The 27,596-nt window shown below is 44.1% G+C and overlaps 1 protein-coding gene across 2 annotated transcripts in view; it reads right to left on the minus strand.

Annotated features, from left to right (window-relative positions):
• The window catches only part of FHIT (fragile histidine triad diadenosine triphosphatase), a 1,817,261-nt gene that overhangs the window by 1,688,290 nt on the left and 101,375 nt on the right, over positions 1 to 27,596 (minus strand). The window lies entirely within an intron of this gene.

Here is a 27,596-nt window from a genome sequence, read left to right on the forward strand (position 1 = left end):
ACTATGCCTATCTGTTGAATGACCAGAATGAATTGATTGAGGAGGAGCTTCCTAAGCTAAGTTGGTGGCTTCAGTGTCAAATTAAATCAAGATTTCGTAAGGACAAGGAAAAAGGCTTTACGAATACACCGATGGAATTAGATCTTATCTTAGACTCTAAACAGAAGATAATTTCTAAAGTCTATGATTGGCTACTACAAACCAAGATGCAAGATGAGGTGGTGAAAGAAGCATGGATACGTTGGTTGAAGGACTTTGGTTATAGCATAGACTTGGGAGAATGGGAAAAATTATGGAAGCAGAATTTAAAGTTGATTAAGCCAGCAGAATTGAAAGAAAATTTGTATAAAATGGTATATAGATGGTATCTCACTCCAGATAGATTGGCAAGAATTTACCCCACGTATTCTGATAAGTGTTGGAAATGTCATGAAGCTAAAGGGTCTCTGTTTCATATATGGTGGCAATGTAAAGAGGCTAAAAAATATTGGTCACAAGTTAATATTTGGATTCAAAAAATCTTGGAAATACAAATTAACCATGTACCGGAACTTTATTTGTTAAATATTTGTAGACAAAACTTACCTCTGTCTAAATTGAAGCTGTTGCTGTATATAGTTACTACTGCCAGAATAGCATATGCCAAATATTGGAAAAGTGATAAAACCCCCAATAGGGATGAACTTATTAACAAGTTACTGGGCACTGCAGAATGTGATTTAATGTCCGCAAGATTAAGAAATGGTAACCTACAAAAATCTCAAGAGGTTTGGGATCCTGTTTATAAATGGGTTAAAAGCAGAGGCTTTACATTGGAGTAATCATGTTTTTCTATCTTTTCTGATATGTAAACCTCTCCACCTCCCAGTGGTATGGCTGGGTTTAGGTGTTATGTTAGTTGTTTGTATGTAAATGTTTAGATGTGATCTGTTAGGAATGTATGATTCTTTTGTTTTGTTTGTTTTGTATGTTATGTCTTTTGCTTTCTTTTCTATGTATGTTCATTTTTCTTAATAAAAACAAAATTCTTTGAAAAAAAAAATTGAAGAATCTTAGGGACAGAAGGATGCAGTGGGTCCACATTCTTTCTCCGACACCACCTGTGAAAGGCTTTCCATGACATGTTGTAAATCCGTGTTGTGGACTGCTTTCTGGAAGCTAGGATGGTATTGGTCACGTCTCTTGTATAACCTAAATCTAACAACGATCTCCTCTCAACCTCCAGGCGGTCAATCTCAGCCAGTTTGGATGAGGATGCCACACCGGTCCCTGTAATAGCATGTCTGGCCATGTTGGCAGATGAATCTCCGCCCATTCGGACAGCTTCTGGGCCTCCTTGAGGAGGGAACTGGACCTGGATCCCCCTTGATTGTTTAGGTAAGCTTTGGCCACTATATTGTCCGTCCGAACTAGGATATGCTGCCCAGACACCTGTTCTTGAAAATGCAGCAGAGCCAAACGAATGGCCCGAAGTTCCAGGAGGTTGATCGGAAGACTCGACTCCTTGGTTGTCCACTGACCCTGTGTGGGAATCTCGTTGAGGGTCGCCCCCCAACCTGAGAGGCTGGCGTCCAAGAACAGCTGTATCTCTCTCTCCGTGAAGTAGATTCTCCCCTGACGCAAGTGGACGTCCTTGGTCCACCACAGCAGACTTTCCTTGACGATCCTGGGCACCGTCAGTGACATGGCATGCCTCTCCATGATCTGGATTTGATATGGGCATAGAAACATCTGTAACTGTCTGGTGTGGAAACATCCCCACTGAAGCGCCTCCAGATTTGATATCTAAAGGCCCATGAGTCGTGCCAAAGTCTGAAGAGACGACGATGACTCCTGTACCATCTGTTGCACTAACCTCTTGGTCTTCAGTATCTTGTCTTCTGGGAGAAAAATAGAGTTCAGGTTCATGTCGATGACCATGCCCAGATGTTCCAGTCTCTGAGTTGGGCATTGATGACTCTTGGATAGGTTGATTATAAAACCGTGTTATTGAAAAATGCTCTGCATTCTTCCTCAACGTGGACCTTATCAGCAGGTCGTCGAGGTAAGGGTGCACATGTATTCCTCTATGCCTTAGGTGTGCTATCAGGTTCACCAATACCTTGGTGAACACCTGCGGTGCCGTTGCGAGGCTAAATGGCAGGGCTCTGAATTGGTAGTGGTACCCGTTCACACAGAAATGAAGAAATCTGCGAAGTGCAGAAAGAATCGGTATGTGGAGATAGGTCTCTGTCAGATCCAATGATGACATGTAATCCTGATGATACAGGGCTTCTGTTATAGATTTGACGGACTCCATCCTGAAGTGACGCAGCTTTATATGCTTGTTCAGAAATTTCAAATCCAGGATTGCCCTCCAGTCCACGTTTTTCTTGGGAACGGTGAAAAAAATGGAATACATGCCTTGATATCTCTGCTGCCGCGATTTCTAGTAGATGTTGTATAGCTTTGAAGTTGATGTCTCTTCGTCCCGGGTTTGAACGAAGGGGAGAAATAATGAAACGATCCTGAGAAGTCCTTTTGAACTCTATCGGGTAGCCCCATGACACAATTTCCAGAGCCCAAGAATCGGCCTTCGATGCCGCCCACGTTTGGTGAAAATGTAATAGGCAGCCCCCTACTGGGATGGATCCCCAGTCATGCTTTATTGGGTTTGGAGCCCTTCTCAAACTTGTCTGACCTGTCGGACTGATTTCTCTGAAATCGGGGATTGGAAAAGTTCTTACGGAAGTTCTGTTTGGGTTGTCCCCAGGATGATCTTCTATACTCCTGTTTAGGTTTGAGATGCTGGCGGAGGCACGAAAGGAATTAGAAAGGAATCCTCTGCGGCTGGTGAAGCGCCGCTTACGTCTACTCCTCTGAGGCAGCCACGGCAAGCCCAGTGGTCATGCCGGCTCTGGGAAGCTGTCTCTCAGCTCCGCGTCCAGCGCCAGGAGCCGGTCCGTCATCCATGAATGCGTCTTTCACCCGACGCGCCATCTGCCTCCTCTTCGAGCCGCAGCTTGGATTTCAGGCCCGGGGCCGCCGCAGCGCCGCTCCTCGTGAGATGAGGGGGGGTGGATGGAGGAATCAGCTGGAAAAAACAGAGGAGGCTGGAGGAGTTAAAGTGGAAGATAGAAAAGTCTGAAGGAGTTAGCCAGGAGTTGGTGAAGAACAGACAGTAAAAAGGTAAAGAAAGAGGAAGGATTTTTTTTTAAGACAACAGATTAAAGATAAAGGGATAGGAACCTATCCTAAATGCTTGCTCTCCCTGTCGAGGCAGGAAATAAACTGAGAGAGGGGTGGTTCCCATAGCCATAGGAAGAGGAAGATTTTAAGATTCCTGCCTCCCTGATTGGACGGTGGGAAACACCCAAGATGTCCTCCGCCTCTTAGGGAGAACACCTGTTTCGAACTTGGCAACACAAAAAAGCAAGTGCAGAGTTCTTTGCCATCCAAGATCTCAAAGGAATACCTTGCAAGAGTCTAGGATGTCATTTTGAGTCGCCCTGGCAACTGCTCACAACTCCTCTACAATTCACCGTGTTGGGGAGGGGGGTTAGTGCCAGAACCCAACTTGCTTTCCCCACAGTCACACAGCAGATATGGGAAAAGGAATTTTTAAAGTGCACAGGAGCCTGACTGGGCTGAGGACAATGGCATGAAGGGAAAAGGGGCTCCTTACTTCCCCCAGCACAATTTTCCTGAGTTGAAACAGCTGGAGAGTTGCCTATTTTGGGGAACTGCGTGTGTTCAGAATATGTCACTTGTAGCTCTAAAAGTGGGTAAATTACTCCCCCCTCCACTGGCTGTTAAGGCTCAGGAAAATGGCACAGGAAGTGAGGAGCCCTCTCCTCTATTGGCACCATTGTTCCAAGTCCACTTGGGCTCTTGGAGACTTTAAAAAAGCCTTTCCCATAGCTGCTGTGTGACTGGAAAAAGAGCTAACCAAAAAAATGTAAAGTGCAGTTTGGTCCTGCGATTCTTCAAACTGAGAGATGAACCTGGAATTAAACTCAGAACCTTCTATGAGGAAAGCACATGTTCTACCATTGAGCTGTTGCCCCCTCCTGTCCGAAACAGAGGGTTCTGCAACTCCAGTGGTGATGAAGTCACCTTTCAACATTCTGTCATAAGATACGTAGAAAAAGAGTGGAAAATAAAAGGACATTGGACAATCTTTGATAATGATTAAGCTTTTTTAAAATAAGAATATAACTTTTGGGTTTTTTTTTTTAACAGTTAAGGGTACCTTTAATATTTGTTTCCTTTAAGTAAATAACACTGGCGGGGATCAAGTAACAGGGGGAGGGGTGGGGGAAAAGTAAGATATGGGGTAGAAAAATTTGTTCTTTTTTTAAGTTTTTATAAGTTGTAGATATAGTTTTGATACCATATGTTACTAATAAAATTGTTTATTCACAAAAAAACATTCTGTCATATGTAGGGTTGCCAGCTCCAGGTTGGGAAATTCCTGGAGATTTGAGAGTGGAGCTTGTTTTGCTGCTTTGGAGTGTATGGTATTATACTCTGCTAATCATTCTTTCTCAGCTTAGCTTATCTCACAGAGCTGTTTTTGGGAGGAGAAAATGAAGGCGGAGAGAACAGTGCCGTAAATTTCTCTGCATTCCCATGGGAAGAATGTGGGGTCCAAACTGTTAAATATTTAGGGTTTGTAGAATCTTTCGGGATCAAGTGCCGTGTTCTACTGGAGAAAGCTTTCCTTCCAGACGTTTCGTTCTCAGCTGCGGAGAACATCCTCAGTGGCGTTAAATATTTCCCTCATGACATCTGTTTTCCACTCATGATGCCTTGAACTGGTGATATTTGAAGATGCAAGTTCTTTTTTAGAAAACAGAAAGAAAATGGCACTTTTCCGCATAAGCATTAGTGTGATCATGTGCTTGTTAAGCGGTCTCAGTCAGAGTAACAGTGCTTTTGGAAAAACAGCAGGTTGTGTCACAGTCCTATGCCCTATACACTGCTGTTGTGTTACTGCTAATGGGCAATCAAAAAGGGAAAGCCATTTTTTTTAATGTGATGATAACTTCAGGCCCTGAAACATCATTTTATTTAATTGCAAAAAAAAAAAAGTATCAGTTTTCAAATCAGGCATTTTGGCGTAAAAAGTCAAGTACTGCTAATTAGGAAAATGAGTGATGAATCATAATCCCAGCATCACTCATTAAACAAAATTGCATTTAGCTTGGATTTACCAGACTGAGTTTTAATAGTAAAGAATATAAATTAATTCTATTGCTAAAAGCTCCCCAAATTTTCTGCCATGAAACAACAAGCCCAATGCATTATGTATGCCTTTTTGCCCAGGAATCCACAAACATTTCATGAATACTAGTCCCACCCTGCAAATAAGGAAGTTCCTGCAATAACAGGTTAATGCCACTCATTCCAGGCAAATACACTCCAGCACTTCTGGCTGGCTAACTGCTGGTTCAGAATACAGAATGCAAGAGACTGTTTCCAAAGAGAAGATTTAAAGGAAGTGCCAAGGCAGATCTGATAGGGTTGCCAGGTCTGTGTTGGAAAATATCTGGAGACTTTGGGGGTGGAGCAGGGTTTGAGGAGGGGAAGGGGCCTCAGCATGGTACAATGCCATAGAGTCCACCCTTCAAAGTAGCCATTTTCTCCAGGGGGACTGAAAAACACAACCGCTGAAATAATGGGAGCACAATGAGTCCCCAAATATTATACTGTATAAACATTTTACACACTCTTTAATCTATAACATATAGTAACAGTGTTTATTTGACAATTACTCACATCCATGCAATAATAGAACACAATCCCAAGAGAAATCCTCACTTCCTCTTGAAAAAAGTGAAAAGAGTGACAGTCCCGTCTCCCTTATTCTCTTCGTTGGAGCTTTTAGCGTATATGCTTTCTTGTTCACACAGTGAACTTTTAAAAGCAACTCAATGGTCCCACAGGAACCGATAATGTTCATTCAACAGGCAAGTCTCTTCCACAGGTACGGATGAAGACTGAAATCTACAGCAAACAAACGGACATGCCTTCTGGTAACAGACAGTTTCGGTACAATTTTCTCAGCATTTTACAATTACTTGAATCCTTATTCAGAGCCACAGCAATAAATTTTACATGGATCTATGCTTTGTCTTGCAATCTGTTTCTTCTTGCCAGTCCTAAAGGCTGGAAAGAAGAGCCTTTAGGACTTTAGGCAGTATGCTATACTAACAGTACTATCTGAAGCACAGTTACATCCCTCTAAATCCACTGAAGTTAATGACCAAAGGAGGCAACTCTGCTTAGGATGGCACTAATAGTTTCTACCTCTAGCTCTGCCTAAGGATTTCCTGGGGAGCCTGTGAAAGACAGTAAATTTATACGTGGTCTGTAAAAACAATGGTAATGCCCAAGCCCCAAGAATGAGCTTTGGCAAATAACCTAGGCCAGGGATGGCCAACGGTAGCTCTCCAGATGTTTTTTGCCTACAACTCCCACCAGGCCCAGCCAGCATGGCCAATGGCTGGGGCTGATGGGAGATGTAGGCAAAAAACATCTGGAGAGCTACCGTTGGCCACCCCTGACCTAGGTTGTAGCTGAAGGCTTATTACCATATGATCAATTTATGTCATTTTAACAATATTTTTTTCTTTCATGGGTCATTAGTATCATTGGATGGAACTAGGGTTGCCAAGTTCCCAGCTTCCTGCAGTGGAAGTGATATCATCAAAATGGCAGCACTCATGCAGGGCCGCTCTAGGCATTTCCAGGAAAAATCTATGGTTTCCACGGATGCTCTAGCCATTTAGGAGGTAAAAACTCTATGGTGCCTGTTGTACCATAGAGTTTTCCCCTCCCAAATGGCTAGAGTATCCAGGAAAACCATAAAGTTTTCCTGGAAATGGCTAGAGCAGCCCTGCAAGGGCACCGCCATTTTGATGGCATCACTTCCAGGTGACAGCATCATGCCAGCGATTAGCCCCACGCTGGCCTAATGTGGGGGCTTGGCAGCCCTAGATGGAACTGAGGAAGTGTCTATTGTGTTTTTACTGGGCCCAAAGAAATTATGCTTGGGCCTGAAAGGCTTCGTTCATTCACATCTGCCTAGAGCTTTGAGGCAATCCAATGCAACAGATGAGGAAAGATAGTTGTATAATTGCAACATGGAAAGCAAAACTGTTATTTTGAGGAAGAAAATGTGTTCTATTAGTGAGAAATTTTTGCATTTTTCTCCACTACCCGAGTGTACATTAACATGTTAATCTAGGGTTGCCAAGTCCAATTGAAGAAATAGCTGGGGACTTTGGGGGTGGAGCCAGGAGCCAATCTCAAGGCTGTGACAAGCATAATTAAACAATAAAACCAATAAAACAGTTACTAGCGGAGACACTTTCAGAACAACCTGACATGACAGGTAGAGAGGACTGTCCTTTGCCATGTTTCATCGTACAGGGGCCAGTGATCTTTTGGGTGACGCTGTATCCAAATTACAAGCAAACCTGTATTGTCATCTCTGAAACCTTTGTGAATGCTCAGACTGTTCCGAGACCAATTGCCAATCACCGCCATCATAGTCCTTGCTAGCCTGGCCAGTGGTAGTTCTCCCATTAGCAGGAATCCTGGACAGATGTCGATTTCACCGATAGATTAAATGAGAGTAGTTTGCCGGGAAGATGAGAGGAGCTTTCCCTGTTCTCTCTTGTGTTTAAGGCCGGCTGTTGTGGCAAAGTGGCAACGAAAAAAATCTGAAAGCCCAGCTTCCACGGGGGAAGAGCGGGGTATCAAAATCTGCAGTCACCTCCTTCTTCAACCGCAGGCTGCTGCAATTCCTTCCTTGCCGCGGGAGGCGCTCGCGGCGTAGCCGGGCTTGAGGTGGTCGCCATGGTGATGGGCGAGCGTCGGTTGGGCCGGGCCCGGGCCTACTGCTGCCGCCGCTGCCACTGAAAGGAAGGCATGGACGACGTGCGGGTGGAGTGGCTGGGAGAGCGGCTGCGGGCGACGCTGAACATGGAGGAGGCGAAGCCCTTCGAGGAGCTGCTGAGCCGCGACGACAGCGAGCAGGCCGACACCCTCCTGCGCTTCCTCAACCGGCGTGCTGCCGCCGAAGGCGAGGCCTCCGCCCTCCTCCTCCGCCAGCAGCTGGCGGGGCTGTGCTGCGGGCGGCCGTGCTGTGCCCCGCCGCCTCTGCCTCCTCCTGCTGCTGGACGCCGGCGGACCGCCGCCTACGGCCTCACTGGGCAGGGAGGGGGCGGCAGCGGCAGCCTCGCCCGCTCCGGGATGGGGCGGCTCGCCATTTCCCCCCCTCCCCCCGCTTCCATTTTTGGGGGGAGCGGGGGAAGAGGGTGGAAATCCTGGGGTCCCCCGCCAGAGCGGGAGGGTTGGGACCCCTATGTTAATCTCAGTGATCAATCTAAAAGGCACCAGTTTAAACTACATTTACGATCATCTCTTTTCATTCTTGTATCTTTGCAACCACCCATCCCTTTTCCAAGGATTCATAAGAAGCAGAAGTAGACCCGTCAGTTATCTGCTCAAACGTTTTGCACAACAGTGCAAAATAAATCATATGTAGTCTGACACTTATTAAAGATGGGATTTCACAAACAGAAAACTATAAATTAGAAGTATCAGATACTACTAGTACCAGAGAATACTAGTTATGAAAAACAGAGATGTTGATTTCCAGTACTGAGGTAAAACAGATGAAAGTGGGCATAAATAGTCCCTCCCCTCTCCAAGCCATGCCCTCCTCAAATTCTCCCCCCAAATCTCCAGGTACTTCCCAACCTGGAGCTGGCCACCCTACCAGATCATCATCATTAACAGCTTTGCTCAGGTCTTGCCAGCTGAGACCATGGCTTCCTTTCTTCAGTCAATCCTCACATGTTAGGGCTTCCTCTTTTCCTGAAAGGCACAGACAAGCATTTAACCACCTGAAGCTCCCCCAAAGATTTGGCAGTCATGTCAAGAAAGCAATCATTTTGAACGTGGTTGGAATTCTCTGAAAGACATTTGTCAAGCAAGTATAGGGGTGCCAATCCCCAGGCAGGGCAGGGGATCCCCCGGTTTGGAGGCCCTCCCCTCGCTTCAGGGTCATCAGAAAGTGGGGGGAGGGGAGGGAAATGTTTGCTGAGAAGTCTATTATTCCCTATGGAGATTTATTCTCATAGGAAATAATGGAGAATTGATCCACAGGTATCTGGGGCTCTGGGAGGGCTGTTTTTTGTGGTAGAGGCACCACATTTTCAGTATAGCATTCAGTGCCTCTCCTCAAAATACCCCCCGAGTTTCAAAAAGATTAGACCAGGGGGTCCAATTCTATGAGCCCCAAAAGAAGGTGCCCCTATTCATCATTATTTCCTGTGGAAGGAAGGCATTTTAAAAGGTGTGCAGTCCCTTGAAATGTGGTGGCCAGAACTCCCTTTGGAGTTCAATGATGCTTGTCACAACCTTACTCCTGACTCCACCCCCAAGGTCTCATGGCTCCACCCTCAAAGTCCCCAGATACATTTTAAATTGGACTTGGGAACCCTAAGCAAGCACTGTTAAACATGGAACAGAGGTTCACTGAAAAGACTGGCCTAGGGTTGCCAAGTCCAATTCAAGAAATATCTGGGGACTTTGGGGGTGGAGCCAGGAGACTTTGGGGGTGGAGCCAGGAGACTTTGGGGTGGAGCCAAGATCAAGGCTGTGACAAGTATAATTGAACTCCAAAGGGAGTTCTGGCCATCACATTTAAAGGGACAGCACACCTTTTCAATTCCTTCCTTCCATAGGAAATAATGAAGGATAGGGGCACCTTCTTTTGGAGCTCATAGAATTGGACCCCCTGGTCCAATCTTTTTGAAACTTGGGGGGTATTTTGGGGAGAGGCACTAGATGCTATACTGAAAATTTGGTGCCTCTACCCCCCAAAAAACAGCCCCCCAGAGCCCCAAATACCCACAGATCAATTCTCCATGATTTTCTATGGGACTAAATCTCCCTAGGGAATAACAGAGTTCCCAGCAGACATTTCCCTCCCCACCCCCCGCTTTCTGACGACCCTGAAGTGGGGGGAGGGTCTCCAAACTGGGGGATCCCCTGCCCCCACCTGGGGATTGGCAACCCTAGGGACAAGCCAGTGCTTGGCCCTTGTCGCCCTTTCTTACGTGCCCAGGGTAATGCTGGTCACCACTTTCAAGTGAGGAAGGAATTTCCCTCCAGGTGAGATTGGCCCAGGAATCCTGGAGTTTTTCTGCCTTCTGGGAATACAGCAGGGGTCACTGGGTGAGTTGCGGGGAGGTTGTTGTGAATGTCTAGTTTTGTGCAGGGGGTTGGACTATATGAGCCTTAAGGTCCCTTCCAGCTCTTATATTGTGACACCAGTTAAATAAGTCTAGTTTTATGGATTCTGAAACTGTTCCCTCTCCAACTTTCCAGCTTAATCGGTAACTTTTCTTAAAAACCTGGCCAAGAGGCTCAACTCACCTCATAAATTATAGCTAACGTCTCAGATTAAAATCAAAGGCACTGACAGTAATGGGCGGGGAGTATCATCTCTGTTATAAAAAGCTGTCTAAAAACCCTGTCAACTAAGTCCACGCCAAATTAAAAGCACAGTCCAATTCGGGAACCGTTAAGAGCTGCCTGAAATTAACAGAGTTCCTTCCCCTCTTGGGTTAAAGTCCATAACAGCAAGTTTGCCACCGGTGTAAATCCCCGATACAGCATTCCAGCTCCTTCAGCCAACATCATGCGTTTCTCTTACCTGCGTTGTTTTGTACAAAGCTCATTCTAATGAAAAACAAGACGACGGCTTGTTACGATGGGAGCTTCTTTGTCAAGAAATCAAAGAAACCAACTTTCTGGTGGTCAAAACAGATGACTGAAAAGGGACGGGAAGCAAAAAATCGTGCAGCGTGCTGGGGAGGGAGTAGTTCATACTGGAGGGACAGAGGGAGAGACAGGCAGCCTGTAGCTCAGCTCGGGTGCAGCGGCCAGATGACTGAAAAGGGACGGGAAGCAAAAAAATCATGCAGCGTGCTGGGAAGGGAGTAATCATACTGGAGGGACGGAGGGAGAGACAGGCAGCCTGTAGCTCAGCTCGGGTGCAGCGGCCAGATGACTGAAAAGGGACGGGAAGCAAAAAAATCATGCAGCGTGCTGGGAAGGGAGTAATCATACTGGAGGGACGGAGGGAGAGACAGGCAGCCTGTAGCTCAGCTCGGGTGCAGCGGCCAGATGACTGAAAAGGGACGGGAAGCAAAAAAATCATGCAGCGTGCTGGGAAGGGAGTAATCATACTGGAGGGACGGAGGGAGAGACAGGCAGCCTGTAGCTCAGCTCGGGTGCAGCGGCCAGATGACTGAAAAGGGACGGGAAGCAAAAAAATCATGCAGCGTGCTGGGAAGGGAGTAATCATACTGGAGGGACGGAGGGAGAGACAGGCAGCCTGTAGCTCAGCTCGGGTGCAGCGGCCAGATGACTGAAAAGGGACGGGAAGCAAAAAATCATGCAGCGTGCTGGGAAGGGAGTAATCATACTGGAGGGATGGAGGGAGAGACAGGCAGCCTGTAGCTCGGGCCTCAGCGGCGGCGGCAATGGCGGCGGCGGCCTGGTGGGACGGAGGGAGAGACAGGCAGCCTGTAGCTCAGCTCGGGGCCTGTGCGCTGCTGCCCGCTCGCTCTTGCAGCCTGAGTCCTGGCCTGGCCTGCCCCCTCCCCTTCTCTGATTGACCTCAGAGGGGAGGGGGGAACAGAGCAGGCCGACGCCGCCGACGCCGCTGTGCGCTGCTGCTGCCTCTTCTCTTCAACTTGCTGCTATGAAGGCCCCGGACTTGCGGCCTTTGCGCCGTTTCCCCCCTCCCCCCCTCCCGCTTCCGTTTTTTGGGACACCGGGGGAGGAGGGTGCAATCCCGGGGTTCCCCCGCCAGGGCGGGAGGATTGGGACCCCTAGACTGGCCTAACCTACTATGGGACAGAGTGTCAGTCAGGATAGAGTTCACAGCATAATTAAAATGATGGTCTGAGGGAAGTCAGGCAGGGATTCTACCTGGGCACCACCAACCACACAGTGCTAGTCAACTGCAGGAAGACCAGCCAAAGAAGCCTTCCAAACCAGCAGACCCAGAGTAACTCCAATGATACTTCTTCACAGGAGGTTAAGTTTGCTGACTGAGTAGCTAGGATATCTGCCTTTACTGACTACACGATTGCCTTCATTTTTATACCTCTATTTGACCCCTCAGCTGCACAAGAACTGGGACTAATATCAAGGAAACGATAAATCATTGGTCCCCATCCATTTCCACAGAAGTCTGACATACTGAAAACACACAGGGGAGCGGGGGGGGGGGGGGGGGCGAGGCTGCTACTATTTTAATGCTTCATTTTCTTTTCTCCCCCGCAGCCTCCCCTCCAAAATCTAATATACATCCCTTTTATGTAGGTGAGCCATTTGCTGCTGTTGAACCCAAACGACGCAACAAGACCTATGGTGTTCTACAGAAACTTCATGACCCACAATACAAAGGCAAGGGCTACTTCATTCCCCAAATACATTAAGCTGTTACACATAAAATGCTTAATCTGGAATTCCTGCAGTACATTGTAAAAGGACCCGGCAATAGGCACAGAATAGAAAGTAATTTAATGGGGAACGATTCACAATAAAAGGAAAGAATCTTCGCATAAGAGCCGCTGTTTCAATGGGAATAGATTTAGTCTGAAAAGAGAAAAAAGAAGGAAGGCTTTGGAGCAAAATCTGTAGGACTAGGTAATCTTTTTTTTGTCCTGCTTTTATCTATTCTTCCTGGTAATAAAAGTTTAAAATACAAGCAGTGGTTACTGGTGATAATATTTCAGCGACTTTTACTGGGCAGTATACATTATTCCGTTTGTAAGATAGGGTTCAAAAAATGGAGAAGAAAAATGTGCCAAAACTAAGCTCTGATCAAACAAGAGCAAACTCTGGCTCCATCTACACATTACAGAGTCCTTGCATTTGTTGGAAAACACATTGAGGACTTTGTATCATATGTGATGGAACTTTTGTGGCCCCCTCTGATGCACAGTGGCTGTTTTCTGTCTGTGACTACGGAGTATACAGGGAGAAGTGGCTTCAGCCTTTCCCCACATGCTGTTTTCACATCTTCAAAGTGCCCCAAAGACCACCTATTGGCTCTGTTTATATAAAAAAAAATAATCACCATTTATGTGGTTACACATGAGTTTACAACAAAGCCAATAGCACCTCTGTGGGGCAGTTAGAAGACACAAAAACGGCATAGAAGAGAAACACGGAAAAATAGAACTGGAGAAAAAAGCCTCCATGCCAACCAACCTCAAAAATGAAATTCTTATGAAAATTCTTATGAAAAGTAGTAAATTTCTTAAACCAAGACATAGAAATACTAGTGCATGTAAACAAGAATGTCTGCCCCCCGCCCCCTGTTCCCAAAGTATCTTCATAATGCTATCAAAGCAAACTCTTCAACCAAAAGGGTTGGGAGGAAACATCCAAAGTAAGGCCTTTTCCGCACAGTCTCCTACTCCATATCAGGCCAGGATTGTGCGCCGGATTTAGTGAAGAGTTCTGCACATTTTGCTCCTGATCAAATTTTTGGTCCTTCTTTTCTGCCTTTAATGCGGGTTTTCTGGACACCGCAAAAATCAGGAGTCCAGAAAACCCGCTTTAAAGGCAGAAAAGAAGGACCAAAAATTTGATCAGGAGCAGAATGTGTGGAACTCTTCACTAAATCCGGCACACAATCCTGACTTGATATGGAGTAAGAGACTGTGCGGAAAAGGCCTAAGTGTTCTCATAAGAGTCCAGTGCTCCAGTTTTAGAATTCCTTGGTCCAATGCAGCTTGGCAGTATTATCAAGCAATGAGGCCGGACTTATATCTTCGTTTCACGCAGGCTTCAACGAGCTTCATACAATCATCTTTCAGACTAATTCATATCAGTGCAGCATATACACCTGCTCTCTTTCATGTAAACTCGAATACATGTGATACAAAGCTTCCTAAAAAACACAAGGACTCTGTAACTGAGAACCTGAACACTGGCTGGGATAAACTACAGACTAGAGCAGAGGAGGCCAAACTGGCTCAGGAGCTATATGCAGCTCTTTCACATATATTGTGTGGCTCCCAGTGGCCAAGGAGGAACTTAATGCAGGCTTACTTTCAAGTAAGCATGCTTAGCATCAGGACCTCAGTCAGCCTCTGAGCACTGAGTCATAGGTAGGCAACTATTCCCACCATGTGTAAAGCTGGGAAGGAGGGGGAAATAGGCAGGTTTGCAAGCTCTACTCCTTCTCCACAGAAGTTGCCTGGAGCCCTGGAGGGGGGAAAGAAAATGCAAGAGCTGAGGGAGCCACTGGAAGGAGAGTCCAAACTAAAGAGGGTCATGCAGGGTTCTCCCTTAGTTTCATAGCCCTTGTGATGTCAAGACAAAGAGACATGCATAAATTTTTTTTAAACTATTGGAACAACAAAATAATACAATTTAAAAAAAATCTGGTACTTTTACATTACTATTTTGGTGACAATAACGTATCTAAAATATATTAAACTTTTATAATAATGGATTATTGGGGACTATGTCATTCTCTGCCATATAATTCAAAAGTGGATACTATATTCCTATCACTTTATTTTCATATTGATCAACTGGTGAATTTGAAATATTGTATACTAATTTGTACATAATGAAATTTTCCCAAATTTTGTTGTGCCACTGATTTATGGTAGGTGGGGAGTGCTCTATCCATTTAGCTGCTAAAGTTATTCTAGCAGTAGATATTAAAATTGATATTAACTCAGCTTTTTACTTATTTAGCTTAGGATCTATACCTCTATTTAAAAGTAGCTTTTCAGGTAAGGGGTCTATGGTATATCCTGTTATAGAATTTATCTGTTGTATTACATTACACCAAAAGGGTTGTATCTTAGTGCAATTCCAACAGCAATGAAGGAAGTTGCACAACTTCTGCACTTCTTCCTACAAAGAGAGATGCATAATGATGCAAATGGTGATTTATATGGTACGTGTATGTTTCCTTCTCCCAATGGTGCCAAAAATAATTCCCTAACCTTTTCCCTATGCTGGTCTTTTGGGGACTGTTATTCCTAGATTTTGTTTTTTGAAAAGACTCCTTCTAGCATGGTCATGTTGCAAAGTGCATACATATGCATTTTATCTTTCTGTGCAAATAAAGTATTAAGAATTTTAATAAAGACACGTGTAATATTTGTTCCTGTTTGCAGCAACTCTTACGTCATGAAAGTTTGGCCACCCCTGGGCTACAGGTGAGGAGAATGACACCTCTCTCTATGGGTGAAATAGCAACTGGAAGAGGGCAGTTTTAGCTGGGAAAGTAGAGGAGGGAAAAGAACTAAACCATCTAACTCAACTCGCCCTTCTTTGACTCAGACTTTCAGCCTACACATGGAAGTCCATGGAATGTAAAGTTTCAGTTATTGAAAAAAAGATATTGAGAAGTTTCTAGAATTCACAGCAAACATTTCAAAAAGCATTGGCATACCTCAGCAATTTGTAATAGGCAGCTGTGATATATAGCCTTTCTCTCTTTTTAAAATCTTTCATTAGTCTACTTTCCACAATGCTCTGGTAGCTGTAAAATGACCACAAACACTGCAGAATATGCTGAGGGTGTTCTTAAGTAAGTCAGAAAAGACCACCACCACCCCTCAAAAAAAAGGAACATAAGCACCTGGACAAGTCAGTTTACCCAAAGCCATAAAAGTAAAATGTGGTCTGGAAATTATCCAGATTCTGATACCTTGGAACCATAACAAAACATGATATGGACTTCTGAATATTACAGTAGCATCTTTACATAGGGACCCATGAAGAAACTGTGAAGTTAGCAAAGAGAAGAGTTCTCACCAAGTGCCCCCCCCCCTCCAAATATGTTAGGATTCAATGTCCAGGGACAATTTTTGAACAGAGAAACCTTCAGCCATTCAATGAACCCACGTTCAGTCTGAGCAAAAATGTTTCACCTCCGCTGCTGTTGTGTGTGAGCGAGAATGAACAGCAAACCTACTGCTTTTCCCTTCACATGCAATTTGAAATGTAATAAACACACTTATTCCATGTATTTTTGAAGAACTGGATACAACCAGCTGGAAACACAACTCCATCAACTAAAGAGGCTTTTCTCTAAGGCACAACATGGCAAGTACATAATGATATGGCAACACTTTTGCATTCTGATATTTTCATATGTCAAAGCTGGTGCCACTAAAATCATTTTATGTTTGAGGCTTGCATGCATCAGGTAACACTGCAGATGTTTAAATGGCAACCAACATGTTATTATAAAGCAAGATGACTTGTGCTGGAACACTGAAAGCTTTCAAAAGAAAAACAACAGTAGTTTGTCTTAAGGTTGTCAGGTCCAACTCAAGAAATATCTGGGAACTTTGGGGGGTGGAGTCCGAAGCAAGGATGAGACCAAAGGAAGTTCTGGTAATCACATGTAAAGGGACCATGCTCCTTTTAAATGCCTTCCCTCCATTTGGAATAATGAAGGATAGGGGCACCTTCTTTGGGTGCTCATAGAACTGGACCCCTTGGTCCAATCTTTTTGAAACTTGGGGAGGTGTTTTGAGGAGAGGCACCAGATGCTATGCTGAAAATTTGGTGCATCTACCTCAAAAAACAGCCCCCTAGAGCCACAGATACCTGTGAATCAATTCTCCATTATACACTATGGGAATCAGTCTCCATAGAGTATAACAGAATGCTCAGCAAACATTTCTCTCCCCCCACCCCACCCCCACACACTTTCTGATGACCCTAAAATGGGTGGAGGGCCTCCAAACCGGGGAATCTCCTGCCCCCAACTGGGGATTGGCAACCCTAGTTTGTCACCAGAAAATAAATAAATAAATGAATGAATGTGTGTGTGTGTGTGTGTGTGTGTGTGTGTGTGTGTGTGTGTAAAGGTAGTCCCCTGTGCGAGCACCTGACATCACCGACTCTGGGGTGACGTTGCATCTCGACATTTTCATGGCAGACTTTTTATGGGGTGGTTTGCCATTGCCTTCCCCAGTCATCTATACTGTCCCCCCAGCAAGCTGGGTATTCATTTTACTGACCTTAGAAGGACGGAAGTTTGAGTCAACCCTGAGCCAGCTACCTGAACCCAGTTTCCGCCAGTATCGATCTCAGGTCATGAACAGAGAGCTCAGACTGCAGCTTTACCACTCTGCACCACGGGGCTCAGTTTTATATATATACATATATTGCTCCAAACAAATTTGTAAGTTTCATATTGACAGATTAAAATAATTTACTCCATACACTCAGTTTTTGTTTGCTAATGCAGAAGACATTGGCAATGTTAGTCCAGCTCAATTGTATCAACTTGCAAATTATTTTGTTATGAAGAAATACATTGTCTTAATGGAATCTATGTTTAAAAGCTGAAGTGAATAACAAAAATATTGCAGCCCTAATAAGAAGGGATCAGTAGAGATGTCATTGCACATTATCAAAATCCTCATTCAGAACATCACTAATCTGTGGTTCCTTCCAAACATCACATCCACTCACGACTTTGAATAAACAATATCACTGATGCCTCAAAGGCCAGGGCTTGTTTAGACACAAGATTTGAACTAAAAAAGAAAACATCCCTGCCCATGCTTTAATTTCTGAAAATCCTGAGCACACACCTTCACGACGTGATCACACAACCACCTCAACACTAAAGAAAATTGGTTATTCTAGCTAAAATGCACTAATGCCACCTTTATGGAATTATCTACTTGACCTGACAACACTTTCTTTTGTTTTCTTCTCTTTAAATGCAGTTGGGAAGCCAGTAACTGATTATGTATAAAGTACACGATCAACAATTTGAGCAATGAAGTAATACAAGCTGTAATTTATGGGGGTGGGGGAAAGTCCTATGAGGAGACTTTGAAGGAAGCGTGTATTTTAGCCTGGAGGAAAGAAGGTGGGGAGACTGTTATGTTCTTCAACTATCTGAAGGGCTGTCACATGGAAGAGGGAAAAGACTTGTTCTCTGTTGTTCCAGAGACTAGATCTAATAGTATGGTTGCCAAGCTCCAGACGGCAGCTGGATATTTCCTGCTATTACAATTGATCTCCACACAACAGGTATCAGTTCCCCTGGGGAAAATGGATGTTTTGGAGGATAGACTCTATATGCTGCTGAGGTACTTCCCCTCCCCAAATGCTGCCCCTCCTCAGGCTTCATCCACCAAATCTCCAGATATTTTACAACAAAAAGCTAGCAACCCGATCTAATAAGCTTAGGTAACAGGAGGGGAGATTTTAAGTAAATAAATAAATGGACTTAGAGTGGCCTTATTAATGTGATAAATATCATTCTATACAAAAGAAGGGGTATTAAATACGAAGAACCTAATACAAGGTTAAAAGAAACCCCAAGATAACACCAACTAGGAAGGCTGGTCTAGGCTTCCCAATCCCCAGGTCCCAGCGGGGGATCCCCCGGTTTTACAGACTCCCCCCCTCCCCCAGCCAGCTGGCCAGCGGGGGAAGCCCTGCCCCCACAGCCATTATGCACCTCCATGAATGATTCCCATAGGGAATGATGGGGAATTGATCCGCGGGTATCAGGGGCTCTGGGGGGGGGGGTTGAGGTAGAGGTGCCAAATTTTCCATATAGCATCTAGTGCCTCTCCCCAAAATACCTCCCAAGTTTCAAAAGGATTGGACCAGGGGGTCCAATTCTATGAGCCCCAAAAGAAGGTGCCCCTAGCCTTCATTATTTTCTATGGAAGGAAGGCATTTTAAAAGGTGTGCTGTCCCTTTAAATGTGACGGCCAGAACTCCCTTGGAGTTCAATTATGCTTGTCACACCCTTGCTCCTGGCTCTGCCCCAATGTCTCCTGGCTCCACCCCCAAAGTCCCCAGATATTTCTTGAATTGGACTTGGCAACCCTAGGCTGGTCCCATTCATTAAAATATTCAGGTAGGCCAGAACAGTCATGCATCAGACCTATGACTGTGCTTAACATAAGACAACTTTTCATTTATGAAATGTCAATGTAACCAAGTGTACGGATGAAGAAAAGCCAGCTGAGAAACAAACAAACAAAAGGCACCTCACAAATGCAGCTATGCAAGGAGAAAGGTACAGCATTTCAGTTCATTAAAACAAAAATAAACCAGGTAGTATTCCACTAAAACTCCAGGGAACAGCATTACTTTGAAATGTCACTTTCTTCCTCTAATTAGCAAGCTCTAATGATAAGTGTGTGTCATTCTTGCCTAATGAAAGTTAGGAGCGCATATGGAATCTGGGTCACATTTCACAACTGGGAGTCATGTAGGTAAACACAGAATAAATTACATTTGCCATCAAAAGCGGGAACAATTAAAATGACACCTTGGTTGCCAACATTTTGTATAGTTTGTGAAACAGTTTCCTAGATTCTCTGAGAAATGCTTCAAAAAACGACAAGAGCTCCGATCACAGTTGCCACGCTCTCGGCACTTCTATGTGCAAGAACCGCTTCTAAGGCCCAGCTAATAAGTTTTATACAAACACAAAGTCTCAAATGTATCCTTCCAGCTGTATCTCTGAGGCATGACTTTGAACAGGGCCACCTGCTCAGAGGCATATATTTAATAAAAAGTAACAATAGGGCCACCTGCTCACGAGGGGGAATATATAATATCAAAGTAGTACAAGCTTCCTTCCTCATTCTGGACTATTTACCACACAGAATCAATCAAAGCTTTTAGAAAGAAAAAAAAAAACCACCTTGAATTTATCACCCCCTCCCCTTTTTAAAGGGGAGTTGTAAATAAATTGCTCTTTTTATTTGAAAGTCAGGATGCTGACAGCAGAAGGGCAGATACACAAAAGATTTAAAAGCTACTCATTGTGACAATGGAAAGAGATAGAAATTCCAATGCCAAATGGGATATTCGGCGTGTTTATTTGAAAGTCAGCACCCCAGATGCTCTTGCTAACATTTCAGAGCAGTTCTGGTGCTTAGGCTTTAACATTAAAAGACAGGGAAAAAATGGTTTTGGAGTGAGCTTTTAATGTACAAGCCCATTTCTTTATGAGCCCTTTGCATGAAGGATTTCTGGAAGCCTCTCTCGGCATTTAGCCTCCTCACCTTTCATGAATGGGGATTACTTATAGACAGCCACATCTGGACATGCATCCCACCCCTCCCCCCTTGCAACAAGTCTCATGTGAGATGCCAGTGAAGGATTAAGCTAAACCAAAGCAAGGCTTTCAAAAGAAAAGGGGGGGGGGGGAGCAGTTGATTTCCTTATGTCTTACGATTACAACAGAATCAAAATATCTTGAATAGGGACTGAGCTAGATATATTGCTGGGTTTTTTAAAGGGAAAAATAACAGCCACAGTAACAGCAGCCTCCGCTCCATCATCCAATAAAATCTTTTCATGCATACACTCATCAAAGCTTGTTTACCATGCTGTCCAAATCTGTTCTTGTTTGCCATTCAAGTAGACTAAAGGGTTCTGGGGTTATTTTTTTTGGGGGGGGGGGGGGGTTGGGGGGGGTAATCCCCTAATTCCCATTCCTTCACATATTCAAGTACCAACAATCTCCTCCTTCCTCTCAACATCCGTTTTCTTTTTCTTAAACAAAAGGCCAACTAACCTTGTTACTCTAACCCACTCCCCACCTCAAAGTAATAAAGATAGGTTTTATGCTTTATAGCAACTGCTTGCTCTCCCAATTTGCTTCTTGTCCTTTTGATCACACTCCAAGATAAATGAAGGATCATTAGGTGGGCAGAAATGTGAACTCTTCCCACCCCTCCTCCAACCCAAATTCCTTTGCAGTTTCTGATGGTCTAAATCAGTCTAGTAGAACAAAACATATGCTTAGCTATGGGTGGCGGGGGGAGAGAGTACCTTGCTAAAATAAGCCAAGCAAGAATATAAGGAAAGAAAAAGGGGGATTTTGACATTTCATATTTTGTTGAATACTGTTACTGCACTGGCAATCACTGTCTCTTACATACAAATTAACAGCCCACCATCTGTCAAGTGCTCAGATAATCATGGGGTTTAATGCACAATATGGTTATTAGAATGTGACCTGAAAAAAGAAAAAAGAACACAACCTAATTTGGTCTACAAAATCTATGATCTTACTTGCAAACGACATTTTGACAAGCCATTATTCTGCATTTTGACTCCAACAGCAGAAACAATTTTATGCATACATAATTCTGCTCATCATACAGGCAACTGTCTGTGAAGACTACCTCAATCAGTAACATTTGCTTGGTCATCCTGTGTTTTGAACTGACTCTTCCACAAATACTTGTGTATTAGGCTAAGAAATTTAATTCATGGTTTTAGGGAAAGGCAATGACTCAGCTACAAAACACACATTTTGCATATAGGGGGTCTCAGATTCAGTCCCTAACATATCTAGTCAAAGGAAGTTAGATAGCAAGTGATATCAAAGACTTCTTCTCTGCCTGAGACTCTGAGTAGCTGCTGCCAGTGTAAGCAGAAAATATTGAGACAGTAGGACCAATGGTATAACTGAGTATAAGGGCAGCACTCAAGCAAAGTTGCATAGATCTACCATGTTCCCATTTTGCTATGCCTTCCATATTGGGCTTGATCCTGATCCTACAGAGTACATAAAATAGATCTCCTCCCCACATCCCTTCCCCTTCTAGCCCCCTGTGCTCCCCAAGGTGCTACTGAGGGTCAGGGTGGTGGTACTGTGGTGAGCTGCAACTTGAAAGCAAATAGAGCTCTTCTGCAAACAGAGCAAGAGTGAGAAGATTAATTTCTCCCATATCCTTCCTCCTGCTTTACCACATCATATTGCATTCCTAGGATTCCCTGACCCTCAGAATCAACTTTACAGGGGGTACATAGGAGGCTTCTATGGTAAAGAAGATCTAATTCTATCATTCATGGCAGCAAAGGATTCCTGGTTCTTCAGTAGACCTCCAACTCCTCTCTATGCTGTTCCTGGGGTCCCCTGCATCTTACGAGCAGCATGGGGTGTTTATTTTGGGTTGAGGAAGGAAGATGAAGACAAGAAAAATGTGGGCCTGATAGAAACTCTCTGGGGGCGTGATATGGCCCCCAAGCTGCATGTTTGATACTTCTGGGATAGATCCTAACTGTGGTAAACATTCAAAATACATTTTGATGCCCCAGTGGGCTAAAAATGTAGCAATAGTATAAAGTACACATTTTCAGAATGGAGGAATTAATTAAATAAACAATGAAAAACACTCTCCTAAGGTGACAACACAAAACAGATATTTCATACAAGCTACTGCAGTACTAGCAGTTTCAGGGAAATAATAAGTAAAAACAAGCAGGGTCGTAAATTGTATTTCTTTGTTTTAGATGATGCCGACCTTCTGTTGCATCAACTTTCATGTTACTTTTGAGTTGTGGAAAAAAATGATACATTTTCCTGTCATGTTGTCTTAGTACACTTTTGAGTCAGCATGCTGAAGTATAGAAGAAGCATAGGATCATGAGAGGCACCATCATAAAAACTGAGATATGAATGTTTAAGAACAATGTGATAGATTTTCAAAGTTTCAGTTACACTCCCAAAGAACCTCTCTCTGTAATAAAGATCATGAATGTCCCCAGGAGACCCTGGAGAAAAAGGAAAGGCAAGATTTACGCAAGGCCTGCAGGTGCCGTGAAGGGGAAATACTATTTACAGCCGTATTGAACAGCACTTATCCAATAGAAGTCTGCAACTCTGCCTGGCAGCTTCAAAGGCAACAACAGAGCAGGATGGAGAGTTCAGAAGCCTGCATTTTCCTTGCCATTCTGTTTATATTTATGGCAGTGAAAGCTCACCCCTATTAAAATGACACATGTGTGTCACCAGGCCTTGAATTCAGCAGGAGCTCACAGGAGCACAGCTCCTGAACCTTTCTGAGGATTCCCCCTCTTCCTCCCCATCTATCTACCTTCTCCGTTGGATGGGCTCCACCACCCATTTTTCTACAAAATGACCCCTATGTGTTACACATTAATTGGGCAAAAGAAATTTTGTTGCATCTAGAAACAGCACCAGAGTTTCTATGACTGAGTGACTGTTATTTCTAGACATACCGAAAATATAGTCGGAATGGAAGCTACGTAGAAGGTGATGACAAGACAGGGAGTATATGATGGTTTGCTGTTGATCCTGTTTAAAGAAGAGCTGCCTCACTGCCATGCCAGCAAAAAAAAAAAAAAAAACCCAAGTAAATCAACAGAGAGAATTAAAAGGCCTGCAAGGCTCAAACATGTGAGAAATTTCATCAGTGGTGGCTTTGTAAACAAACCTGCCACATTCTAATAAGGTTGTTAGCGCTGAGTTGGGAAAATTGGAGATTTGGGCGGGGGGGGGGTGAAGAGGGCAAGATTTGAGGGAGTGGAGAAACCTCAGCAGGGTATAATGCCATAAAGTCTACTGTCCAAAGAAGCCATGTTCTCCAGAGGCACTGATCTCTGTCATTTGGAGATCTGTAATTCTGGGAGATCTCCAGGCCCTGCCTGGAGGCTGACAAGCCTGTACTCAAATCAGATAATCCATAATACCGTGATTTAGGGTTGCCAATCCCCAATTGAGGGCAGGGGATCTGCTGATTTGGAGGACCTCCCCCCTGCTTCAGGGTTATCAGAAAACAGGAGGGGGGGTGTTTGAATGTCAGCTGGACACTCCATTATACCCTATGGAGACTGGTTCTCATAGGGTATAATGGAGAATTGATCTGTGGGTATATGGGGCTCTGGGAGTACTGTTTTTGAGAAAGAGGCACCAAATTTTCAGCACAGCATCTGGTGCCTCTCCTCCAAACCCCCTCCAAGTTTAAAAAAGATTGGATGAGGGGGTCCAATTCTATGAGCCCCCAAAGAAGGTGCCCCTATCCTCCATTATATCCAATGAAAGGTAGGCAGTTAGAAGGAGCGCGGTCCCTTTAAATATGATGGCCAGAACTCCCCCTGGAATTCAATCGTGCCTGTCACAGCCTTGCTCCTGGCTCCACCCCCAAAATCCCCTGGCTCCACCCCCAAAATCCCCAGATATTCCCTGAGTTAGACTTGGCAACCCTACGACTGAAAGGATGCTTCATGGTGGTAAGTGGGTCACAAAAAACAGGACCTGCCAAACTAAGGAAATTGTTTGCACCTGCATGTATCATATTGATGCAATTCACAGATTTACCAATGCACCACCCAGCTTCTAGGCTTTTATCAGAAACTACCTGTATATATATCCGGTCTTTTTATGAAACAGAATTATTAGAGTAATTCATACATAAGAATTATAATGCAGTAAAGGTTTACAACTTATTTATTACAACTCAGGGTGGTGGTTGTTTTAAAAAAAGAGTCCTAGTCTGAAAGTAACCAAATAGCAGCTCACAGGACATAGAGTGATCACTGTGGAACAGGCTTATGTTATAAGCCTGAACCAGGACGTCATGTTATACGCTAAAAATTCCCAATTTTCCTTATCTTCCTCATGCTCTTGAAGATACTTTTATCTCAGGAATGTAAAACAGCCTGTAAAACCTCAACCTTCTACATAAACATGTAGAGAAATGAGTTAATTAATTTCTTATTGGGCTGAGCAAAGAGAACAAGAAGAACATAAATCCAAAACTAAACAAAGGATGAGCTGCAGAGAAGCCCACATGCCATATTACAAATGGGGAACAGGAGGCAGCACACAAAGAAAACAGTTCAAGATGGAAAGGGTTGTTGATAATAAGGCGGAACTTCACGATTCCTCCTCTCCTCTCTCAGTCTTTCTACAATAATCCAGTATTAGTGCTGCCTGAACATTCGCTCCTCTGTGATATTCTCATCCCTAACAAGATCAGAGAAGAAGATTTATTCCACCCCCAGCCTTCCTACATTTTGAACACTGTCCTATGGGACTCTAGATTTCTGAATTGCTTTTGGCCATCTGATATTGCGTTACTGCAGCCTTCCTTTGGAGGAACTTCGGAGGTGGAAAGAGACCAGAATAATTACATTCACGCTGGGAATCAAAGTTTATTGACTTTCTCTAGAGCAGTGATACCAAAAAGCTGGTTACGAAAGTTGCCAACTTATTTAATGATATGGCCACCTCCTCTCTATACTTGTCAAAAACATCTTTTGAAACCATTCTAAAAAGAGAGTGACTTTTAAAAATGCACAGCAGTCTCATATCACTTCCTTTTTAACAGCAGCTAGTTTTCATCATCTCTTATTTTTTAACATTCCAGTACATCTAAATGTTGAGCACTTAAAAAAAACAAAACTTCCCTTCTCCCATTCCCAGTTGACAGAGTCTAAAAAAGCAGATTCTGGTACCTGCAGATACTGTCATCATTTCAAAATCTTCCCTTGAAGGAGAGCTTTGGACTGCCACATACTGTGTCATGCAAACTGATATGCCATTTCAGCTGCTCTGGTGTATTAATCCATTATTTTTATTGTGACATCTATGTATGAGCTACATTTCAAAATGGCTGCTACTGCCACTGGCATCTACAAGCACTTGACCCTTCTAGCAACAAGCCTGGATGATTGTGCAGCTTCACCTTCTCAGGCACAGCGTTCATAAAGGCCCCATAACAGAAATGTCACCAAAATTCCTTTGGCTCAGTTTCTGAATTGCAGTGTGACATTTTATACAACAAGAGAGGCAAAAATGAAAGACTCATCCTTATGTTCTGTTAAAACACACAGGGTTCCCAGATCCAACTCAGAAAATATCTGGGGACTTTGAGGTGGAGTCAGGAGACTTCCCTATTCCCTAAAACAAATAAACATACAGCAGTGCAGTTCCCCTGAATACAGTCTTCATTTCCTAGTCCCCCAGCCAGCTGCACTTCCACTAAATAAAAGTGAACATGCACACACTCTCACAAAGCGGTTGCACACAAAGCACACACACACTTTTGCAATCTCACTGGGGCAATTTACTCATGGGAGTTGCTGAATGTAACTATTTGCTGTGTTACCTGAATTGCTCTAAAATTAGATTTGGGGAATTAGAGGGTGGCAATTAGGCTTTAGCGAGATCAGAATCTGTGTATACAGAAGATTTCTCCTTTGGAAGTCACCCAATAACAAGGAGATATTGTCTAATAATCAAGGGGTTTTATTATGAAATAAAGGCAAACATACAAGAGTATAAAATCATATGACACTCATACAGGTCTAAAAAAACAGCATGAAAATGCACTGGGGTAAACACAGGGATGGACAAACAGGGCGATAATTACCTATCACAGTCTTCAAGGAAGGTTCCAATGGCGACGAAAAAGGAAGATGTGGGAGAGGACCCTCCACTGATCAGGTATCAGGGGCGTATCTAAACAGCAGGGTAGGGTTACTGTCAGATGCACACTTGTGGGAGGCTGGGTCATAGGTTATAAGGTCTACTTTGAGCCCTTAGGGGGTAGGAGATCCAGGGGCTTATGACATGGAGTCAGATGAGACATGATGCTGTACCACATTACTTCAGAAAAGGGGAGGCGCCAAAGTGACAGTTTGGGCAAGGCATGGGCGAGTCATGGGTGAAAGGGATTAAAACAAGCTATACAAACTTATCTAAAGTGACAATAGAAAGCCAAATTGATATCTAAGGTGACACCCAATTTACACAATAGCTCTGGCTCTGGATTAAGACTGGTCTTCCTCTTCTTACTCCTCTGGATGACACCATCCTTTGTCTAAAGTTCCGTTTGACAAAAGCTTGGGTAGTCCGGCAGGATACACGCCTAAGATAAGCATGATTGCCTTATGCAGATGTTTGAAGCAGCTGTTGGATACATGAGCCTCTCGTTTCTCCATCATGGAGTCTAGCTGTGCAGGAAAATGGTTGCTGGTGATATTAGCCTTGGAACATGGCTTTCATGGAAAAGGCTGGAAACTGCTTGACTGGACAGCTCATGACGGCACAACTTCTTCCACTGCAGCAGCCGATATTGTGCATGCACAGAGCAGCTGGGAGCTTGTCTTCATTCCTAGCTAGCACCCATTCAGAGATAGAGAGTGCTGCTGTAAAGCTGAGGCCTTTAGTATCAACATATGTCTCTCAGAAAATGGCAGGTAAAACCCACGTCTTAAAGCAGATATGTGTGAGTTGAAACTCCAGGCACCCTGGCAAGCAAACTGGTGATCATGATGTCCGTATATAAGCGAAAATAGGGGTCGCTCACAGCTGTATTTCAACCAACTTCTTCAGACTAACAGCAAAATGAAAGCAGAGCAGCCTCGGGGATAGAGTTTTCCTCCAAACAAACAGAGAGACTCTGCTTCCTTCTCTTCGCTTTTCACATGCTACACACACTCACTGGGAAGACCCATGTGGCTCTGTCTACTCACTCCACCCATTCAGCTTTCCTCTTGCTCAGATTTAAAGGCACACACACAGTCCAAAACACAGGCAGTTTTTGCTGGCTTCTTTTAAGCCTGCACAGATTTAAATGCACATGGTGGCTGTTGGGGCAAGGCTTCCCTTGCCAGCCAGCTGACTGACAGAGGGAAGGAGTCTGCAAAACTGGGGATTCCCCCACTGAAACCTGGGGCTGGCAAGCCTAGAAACACACCAAATAGTTTCTCCATAATATCCACCACTGCAGATT

The sequence above is a fragment of the Heteronotia binoei genome, chromosome 5 (genome assembly GCF_032191835.1).
Source record: "Heteronotia binoei isolate CCM8104 ecotype False Entrance Well chromosome 5, APGP_CSIRO_Hbin_v1, whole genome shotgun sequence".
In the NCBI taxonomy this organism is placed as follows: Eukaryota; Metazoa; Chordata; class Lepidosauria; order Squamata; family Gekkonidae; genus Heteronotia; species Heteronotia binoei.